The sequence below is a fragment of the Lucilia sericata genome, unplaced genomic scaffold (assembly GCF_015586225.1).
Source record: "Lucilia sericata isolate MDLA Ls3-8-SP2 unplaced genomic scaffold, ASM1558622v1 Contig001632F_arrow, whole genome shotgun sequence".
NCBI classification, from domain to species: Eukaryota; Metazoa; Arthropoda; class Insecta; order Diptera; family Calliphoridae; genus Lucilia; species Lucilia sericata.
In genome coordinates, this window is record NW_023995546.1 from 96,290 (window position 1) to 106,145 (window position 9,856).

Genomic DNA, 9,856 nt, shown 5'->3' on the forward strand with positions numbered 1-9,856 from the left:
AATTTGAAGAAAATTATTTAAAGTTTTTTAAAATGTTTGAAGTTTATAATTACAAACATAACTTATAGAATTTGTATCTAATAATAGGTCCACTTACGGTTCAATTTAGTGCCGACACCAGCGTCACCTACATGACCAAATTCCCATTTTGATTGTTCCTTAATTTCTCTCAGTGTCTATAAACAAATTTTTAAATTTATCTCATGCTTTTTAAAATAACGATAGCTTAAAAAACAAAAATATTTATTTAAAAGTACAAGTACTCAAACCTTAAAGTTCCCTCAAAGTGCAAATGCTGGAATAAATGCGAGAAAAAAAAAGACTAAAGAACACACGACTAAATACAAATGGACGTCATATGTTGCAAGTCTGGAACAGGACATGAACAACATACACACATACGTAGGTACATATTTACAATGCAAGACAAGTGAATAGGGCAAATTTTAGAAAAGTAAAAGCTTTACGTAACATCGGAAAATTGTTGATCAGAATCCGCGTAGGGTAACCCTTTTTGGAGAGAAATAATATAGAGCTTAGGTACTTAAAGAAAGTGACAAAGCTGTGCATAAAAATTGTCACCAGAGTGTTCTTTGAAGGTTAGGTTAATTTGGCAGAGGCAAAGCTAACTTGGTTTCAGATTAGTACCGTTGTGTTACCATGTCTTTAACACCTTACCAATTGTCCTAAGGAAGTGGGCTAATTATTTCAGCCTTTTGGTCCTCCGAATGAAGTTGTTGAACTTTACCAGATGTTCATTTGTAGGTTATGCTAATTTGGCAGCCGCCTGAGGCAAAGCTAACTTGGTTTCAGATTAGTCCCGATGTGTTACCATGTCATTAACACTTTACCAATTGTCCTAAGGAAGTGGGCTAATTATTTCAGACTTTTGGTCCTCCGAATGAAGTTGTTGATCTTTACGAGATGTTCATTTGATAAGCAGGTTTCATCTACGATTGTTCGTCGACTAAACATTTGTCTTCTTAAGGCGACAAAAGCGGGGCAATGGCAGAGAAAATGCTCTGTACTTTAATTTTCCTCTTCATAATTGCAGCTGGTACAGAAATCGTTGTATGAAGGAAGTGGTAGCCTCTGCGCTTGAATACCCAGTGGCTAGTGTCTAGTTATGACCGCGATAAGGTTTCTGAGATTGGTTCTTGACAGGTTTTCCTGGTTTCTAAGCTGGTGGGTTCATTTTTCCATCTTCTGTTCGCGATCGATTGCAATTTGTCTGCAATAAGTTGTTAAGGTATGTCGATGTTGCAGCCAAACTCATTCACTTATAGAGTACTTCCGCCTTTAGCTAGAGTGTCAGCACGGTTGTTACCTTCTATGTCCCAACTTCTTTGTAAGTCTTAAAGGAATACAAAGTGAAGGTCATCTCTAGCTTACAGTGTAGTTGGAAAATGTAATGGATTTTAAAAACTCTACGGTTAAGGCTCTACAATGTATTCTTTGTTCTGCTGAACTGGTTCCCAAACTAAGCAAAATGACACTGGCATCACATATGATATTTCAGTTGGCGTTCTAAGATAATAAATATCTGCTCTGAGAAAAAAAATAAAACATTTTCATGAGAGGATTTTCACTTCGTTTGGAAGATTCATCGTCAGAGAGTAATAAATGAGCTTTCGTACTGGTATGTGCATGTGGATACAAGCATAAGAAAGATCGCTCTTTAACTGTCACAATTTTTATCACTTCGTTTGGAATCTTCATATCAGACTCGTCAGAGGGTGATAAATGAGCTCTCGGCCTGGTATGTATGTATGTACATGTGGAAACAAGCTAGAGCGCTCTTTAACTGTCACAATTTTGATCACTGATTAAGTTAAAAAGAGAAGAAAAGAAGTTAGTGTTAGTAACTTTATTGATTCCAATCATAAATGTATTATCCTTCTATATGTCTACATATTTTGGGCAACAATGTTGTAAATTAAACGGAAATGACGATATGATGACAACAACATCTCGTTTATTAAGCCGAAGGTTTTGTTATGATCTTATACGGGACACCGGTTTCCCAAGATTTTTATTATATTTTACTCGATTTAGAGCGTAATTTTGAGTTCATAGCTACAGTAAATGATTTTTTTTGATGACAATGCATGCTAAAAACGATAATATCCTGCGATATCCTTCGAAAACACTTTTTCCATTTTGCATCAAAAAAACAATTAAGAAATTATAGCCGGGCGAGGCCGACCATATAATACCCTACACCTGCTACAAAAATAAAATGTGTACCTTGCCTCAGATATACTTAAGCCATTTATTGCTGAATAAAATTTGGAACATTTAAGTCAAATTTTGAAGGGGGCTTTGTATAGGGGTTATGTTCAAATGAGACCCTATAATTATAAAATTCATGAAGGTCATCAAGGATACGAGTATATGAAACATAATTATGAACTTAAAAGCCCTATTCGTTGGGTTAAGTTGTATGGGGGCTAGGTGAAATAATAGACCGATGTTAACCAGTTTCAATAGGCTTCTCCTCCGGTACCATAGAAGATCGTGTTCCAAATTTCATTGAATTATCTTCAAAATTTCGACCTGTAGTTTGAGTACAAGGTTTACATGGACGGACAGACGGACGGACATACCTAAATCTACTTAGAAAATGATTCTAAGCCGATTGGTATACTTTAAGGTAGGTATAATAGGACCAATATTATTGTGCGTTACAAACATCAGTACAAACCCAATATACCCTCCCCACTGAAGTGGTGTAGGGTATAATTATTAATATATGTACGTCAGTGAAGTCATATCCATAAAAAGTCCAGCGGTTTAGTTTTGTGCGTTAAGTGATATGTTCCAGTTTCAGACATAAATCTAAAACTAAATTTTACTTATTCTAATCACTTACAGTGTAATGTATGAAATACGCGTTTTAAATTTTTTTGTTAATTTTTTTTTGGTACAATAAACATTTGCAATCATACCCGTAAATATAAACTAAAAATTCATATTATTTGTCACATGGTTGTTGTTGTTGTTTTAGCAATGTAGACATTTATCAGACGACGACGATTAAATGTGGCAAAACAACTTAAAGTTGCATTTGTTTTTGCATGTTTCAGTTTCAGAATTTTATTTTTCCTGCGTTGTCAGTTTTGTGTGTTTTTTTCGAGCTCAATAAGAGTCCCTAAAATGTGCACACGAAAATAATTCGACTGTTATGAAACGGGTAAAAGAGAACTATGTAATGAAAACAAACAAAATTGGGTAAATTTTATATGAAAAGAAATTAAAGGGAAATATTTAAAAATGGATTCAGTAAGATTTTTAAAATCGTCTATGCCGAATTGTATATAAAAACATTTATTCTTAATCTAAAGTCAATTGGGAAAGCGGCTCTATGTTGGGTCAAATATGGACTAATGTTTACTATGCTTAACAGTATAAATTATACTGGATGCATAAAACTAATTTATAAGACTCTAGTCGTAATTTCAACTTTACATAGGGTTAAACCACAGCTCAGGTGTAAACAGTCAAACAACTTGAATGTCAATCGATATCGACTGATTTCTACTAAACTTTCAAATCCTTTTAAAACAACTTCTTTTCTTACCAATGCTCATTTAAGCCCTTAAGAAAATCAAAACTATTACCAACTTGTTAAATGTACTGATATTTTTAAAATTCAAAAAAATTATTTTCTTTTTTCTTGCTGCTACACAAATGAAACTTTAACGAAATTGAAAACAAAATTTAAAAAAAAAATACCAGTTATTAATTCATTGCACATCGTCACAAATTAAAAGTCAATAATTGTCAATGAAAGTAATAAATAATTAGACCGCCATTGGTTAATTGGAATATTAAACAGGTGGTTGGTTGGCTGCTTGGTTCGTTGATTCGATTGTCTGTCATACGTTTTAAGTTAAGTTTCTTCTTTCTCTTCTTCTGCACAATTGAATTTTCGTTACTTTTTTGCAAAAACTTAAAAAAAATAATAATTCTTTTTCCATTTAATTTGAATTGTTGAAATTATTATTTAAAAGAATTCGTTAGAATAAAAATTATTATTAAAAAAAATATTAACGTTTGCTGGCGTGTGTGTAAGTATGACTCTGCTTGCTGTGTATTGAATTTTTATATGTCGAACACGTTAATTTTTACGGTGATGCATTAAATTGTAATTTCATGACTTGTTAAAAGTATTTATGATGTGTGTTCATAAATTGTATGATGAGTGTGTTGTACAACTTATGAATTTCATATTTGGTGTTGTCGCTGATTTTTTTGCCCCTACCTTCGATCATAACCATATACGTAGTTACTATAAATAAGTATAAGTATGGGTAATTTCGTGTAAAGTTACCCAACTTCTAAAATCGACGAAATTTGACGAAATTTGCACTAAGGTTAGTACTATTGGATAGTAGAACAGAATTTTCAGCTCTAGCGGTCAAGAACGGCCGGCGTTAGAGGGGGTCAAAGTTGAACACTTTGGCCTACTATCCAATAGTACTAACCTTGGTGCAAATTATATCAAAATCAATTTTTTGAGTTGGGTCACTTGACATGAAATTGCCCATATGTGTGTACACAATATGTAGATACTTAGGTAGGTATGTGGAAGTTTAAGTACATCGTGAGTATTAAATAATAAATTAAATGAATTAATTTTTTTATTTTGCGCTACTTTGGTAGTATTGAACTTTAATATGTCATACAACTTTATAATAACAATTACCGATATCGAGATAACTACTGCCTATCAAAAGAATGTTTGATCTGATTCGTAAAAATCGGTTGAGAACAACAAGTGAACGTATTGAAATCATTTTGAAAATAGGAGTAGACTATAGACCAGTCTATTGACTAGACTAAAGACTAAACTATAAACTAGACTGTAGACTGCACTATAGATCAGCATATAGACTAGAGTAAAGACTAGACTATAGACTAGAGTATAGACTATACTATAGACTATACTACAGACTCAATTATAGACTCGACTATAGACTAGACTACACACTAGATTATACACTATACTATATACTACAGACAATTTTTCAGAAAAAAGTATTTACGACTATAGACTATACTATAGACTAGACTATAGACTCGACTATAGACTCGACTATAGACTCGACTATAGACTAGACTATAGACTAGACTATAGACTAGACTAGACCAGACTAGACTAGACTAGACTAGACTAGACTAGACTAGACTAGACTAGACTAGACTAGACAAGACTAGACTATAGACTAGACTATAGACTAGACTGTAGACTAGACTATAGACTACACTATAGACTAGACTATAGACTAGAATATAGACTAGACTATAGACTAGACTATAGACTAGACTATAGACAAGACTATAGACAAGACTATAGACTAGACTATAGACTAGATTATAGACGAGACTATAGACTAGACTATAGACTAGACTATAGACTAGACTGTAGACTAGACTATAGACTAGACTATAGACTAGACTATAGACTAGACTATAGACTTTACTATAGACTAGATTATAGACTAGACTATAGACTAGACTATAGACTAGACTATAGACTAGACTATAGACTAGACTATAGACTAGACTATAGACTAGACTATAGACTAGACTATAGACTAGACTATAGACTAGACTATAGAATAGACTATAGACTTGACTATAGAATAGACTATAGACTTGACTATAGACTAGACTGGATTATAGACTGGATTATAGACTGGACTATAGACTAGACTATAGACTAGACAATAGACTAGACTATAAACTAGACTATAGACTAGACTATAGACTAGACTATAGACTAGACTATAGACTAGACCATAGACTAGACTATAGACTAGACTATAGACTAGACTATAGACTGGAATATAGACTAGACTATAGACTAGAATATAGACTAGACTATAGACTAGACTATAGACTAGACTATAGACTAGATTATAGACTGGACTATAGACTAGACTATAGACTAGACTATAGACTGGACTATAGACTAGACTATAGACTAGACTATAGACTGGACTATAGACTAGACTATAGACTAGACTATAGACTATACTATAGACTATACTACAGACTAGACTACAGACTAGACTATAGACTAGACTATAGACTAGACTGTAGACTAGACTATAGGCAAGACTATAGGCTAGACTATAGGCTATACTATAGACTAGACTATAGGCTAGACTATATTACCCTAGAGCCTTGGGTATTGGAGAAAATAGTGAAACATCTATTTTCAAACAAGGGAACAAACTATTGGGAACACAATATTCCTGATGAAATACTTGATTTCCCACCGGTTACACCAGATGAAATATAACTAGCCGCCTCAAAATTCCAGGACAGAAAATCCCCAGGACCCGACAGAATACCTAACATTGTTTTAAAGAAAGTTGCAAAAGATTTCCCCGAGCAACTCATTAAAATGTTCAATACATGCTTACTACATGGACAAAGTTACAGGAGGCATACCGCAAGGTTCGGTTCTTGGTCCATTACTTTGGAATATAATGTATGATGGAGTTTTACGAATAAAACTGCCAGAAAATGTGATATTTGTCGATTTCGGTTATGATATAGCACTTATAGCTGTGGCAAAGTACACTGAAGAAGCAACAACTATAACAAATAGTAGCATCCATTTTGTCCGAACATGGCTAGACTCAATGGGACTGACTTTAGCAGATCGAAAAAACTGAGGCAGTTCTTATAAGTGGTCGAAGAGCCAGAGAAAGCATTTCTTACACTATTGTGTACTGCACTCTGCGTATAATGCCAAATACAAGAGGTCCTAAGTACCTGCTTAGAAATCTTCTTGCAGGGGTTGTAAGGAGTATAATGATGTATGCTACTCCCATATGGGCAGAATGAACAAAGTTTCGCTCATAACGAAATAAAATTGCTTCTGTAGTCAGATTGGCATGTCTACGTATTAGGTATCATGCCAATTGAGCTACAAGCTAAGGAGGCGCAAGAAATATTTGAATCCAGAATTGATTCAGTAGCTGAATCTGTACGTTAGCTTGCAAGAAATGCAAGTATACATAAATGGCAAAGACAATGGTCAATATCTAGCAAAGGTAGATGGACATGGGAAATTATTCCCGATGATGGTACTTGTATAGAACCGAGACATGGTGATCTGGACTACTTCCCTACACAATTCCTCAGTGGACATAGATGCTTAAAAGCATACCAGCATCGTTTTGGCCGTGAGAATGACCCATATTGTCCAAATTGTAATATGAACGAGGATGCATAACATATATTCTTTGAGTGCTCATGGTTTATAAATGAAAGAAGAGAACGTGAAATAAAATTCTCGGACGGAATTTTTACGAGGGAATATTTAAATATTTCATCGTGTACAATAGTCATTTTTGGTACGATATCGAAGGATTCACTTCAGGTATATATTGAAATCTTAACAATAAACAGTACAGTTATCATGCAAGAAAGAAATCTGTTGGGATAAAAAATCCTTAAATTTTAAAATCAGGAAACATATTAGATAAGACAATATAATACAAACTTAAGTTTCGAATGTAAATTTCTTTCCTAAAAATTAGCAAATATTTTATTACATTTCTTTCGCATAAATATTTTCAATGTCACAAACGTAACATTGATGTGCGGATGCGCAAAAATAAAATCAGGGACATCAAAGCGCCAATATGTTGTCAATTATTGTACAACAAGTATAAATATATACATACTTGGTTAAAGTAACTACTGTTGTTTTGTTGTTGTACATTTGATGTTTGTCATTTAAATATGTCATCATCATCATACATACATTCTTTGGCTATAAAAGTTGATATCATCAATAGACCAAAAAAAAAAAAAAATACACAAGAAACCAAAAAAATCAACAGAACGTGTACTTATGACTTTTTGCGCGTCTTTAATGTCCATAAAATATGAATTTCATTAAAATTATACAGAACAAAAAACTGCTGGTTGCTGCTGTTGCCACTAATCACATTGGGTTACTTTAGAGTTTATTGCTTGTGAAAGAGCTAACACTTATGTATGTGTATATGTACGTATCCATTTGAGTACTAAGTTCCTTTGTTCGATTGATGTTTAACAACAATTTGTTTTGCACGTTGTTGCAGATACTACATACATATGTACATGCAATTGAATGAGTGTAAGAACGTGTATGACATGTGAAGTTTATTAGGAATATTTATTATCTTATTTGTTTGCATAATGTTCAGATATGTATTATTAATATTATTTATAATTTAATTCTTTAGTTTTATTTTCGGTTTATTTCTTGCAAAATTTATTGTTTCTATAATTTTTATTTTTTTTTTTCGAGTTTCAAAGGAAGTGCTAGTTGTGGCTGTTGTCGATACGAAATGACAGGAAATTGAAAGCGAAATATTGAATATATTATGAATTTGATTGCGTTTAAAAGATACCGAACAAATTTGTTTAATTGTGTGTTATTTTTAGAAGCAAAGTGTTGTTATAGGGCTATTTAAATTGATTGACTTGATTTTTTTTCTTTCGTATTATAAAAATGTTGTAAGTGTCATTTGTGTCTTGAGATGTAAAGGAAATTTAAAGCCGCCTAATAGTATTTCTTGGAAAGAGTTTCACTGTCATAAAGGTTTGGCCTTGAAAATATTTATCATGCGATTCGTGGGTATTATAAATAACTAATGAAATAATGATAATTATTGAACCTATACATACTAATCTTAAAGCAGACATTTTTCAGAACTGAACTAGAACCAAACGAGATCCGAACTAGAACTGAACTAGAACTGAACTAGAACTGAACTAGAACTGAACTAGAACTGAACTAGAACTGAACTAGAACTGAACTAGAACTAGAACTGAACTAGAACTGAACTAGAACTGAACTAGAACTGAACTAGAACTGAACTAGAACTGAACTAGAACTGAACTAGAACTGAACTAGAACTGAACTAGAACTGAACTAGAACTGAACTAGAACTGAACTAGAACTGAACTAGAACTGAACTAGAACTGAACTAGAACTGAACTAGAACTGAACTAGAACTGAACTAGAACTGAACTAGAACTGAACTAGAACTGAACTAGAACTGAACTAGAACTGAACTAGAACTGAACTAGAACTGAACTAGAACTGAACTAGAACTGAACTAGAACTGAACTAGAACTGAACTAGAACTGAACTAGAACTGAACTAGAACTGAACTAGAACTGAACTAGAACTGAACTAGAACTGAACTAGAACTGAACTAGAACTGAACTAGAACTGAACTAGAACTGAACTAGAACTGAACTAGAACTGAACTAGAACTGAACTAGAACTGAACTAGAAAACTAGAACTGAACTAGAACTGAACTAGAACTGAACTAGAACTGAACTAGAACTGAACTAGAACTGAACTAGAACTGAACTAGAACTGAACTAGAACTGAACTAGAACTGAACTAGAACTGAACTAGAACTGAACTAGAACTGAACTAGAACTGAACTAGAACTGAACTAGAACTGAACTAGAACTGAACTAGAACTGAACTAGAACTGAACTAGAACTGAACTAGAACTGAACTAGAACTGAACTAGAACTGAACTAGAACTGAACTAGAACTGAACTAGAACTGAACTAGAACTGAACTAGAACTGAACTAGAACTGAACTAGAACTGAACTAGAACTGAACTAGAACTGAACTAGAACTGAACTAGAACTGAACTAGAACTGAACTAGAACTGAACTAGAACTGAACTAGAACTGAACTAGAACTGAACTAGAACTGAACTAGAACTGAACTAGAACTGAACTAGAACTGAACTAGAACTGAACTAGAACTGAACTAGAACTGAACTAGAACTGAACTAACTGAACTAGAACTGAACTAG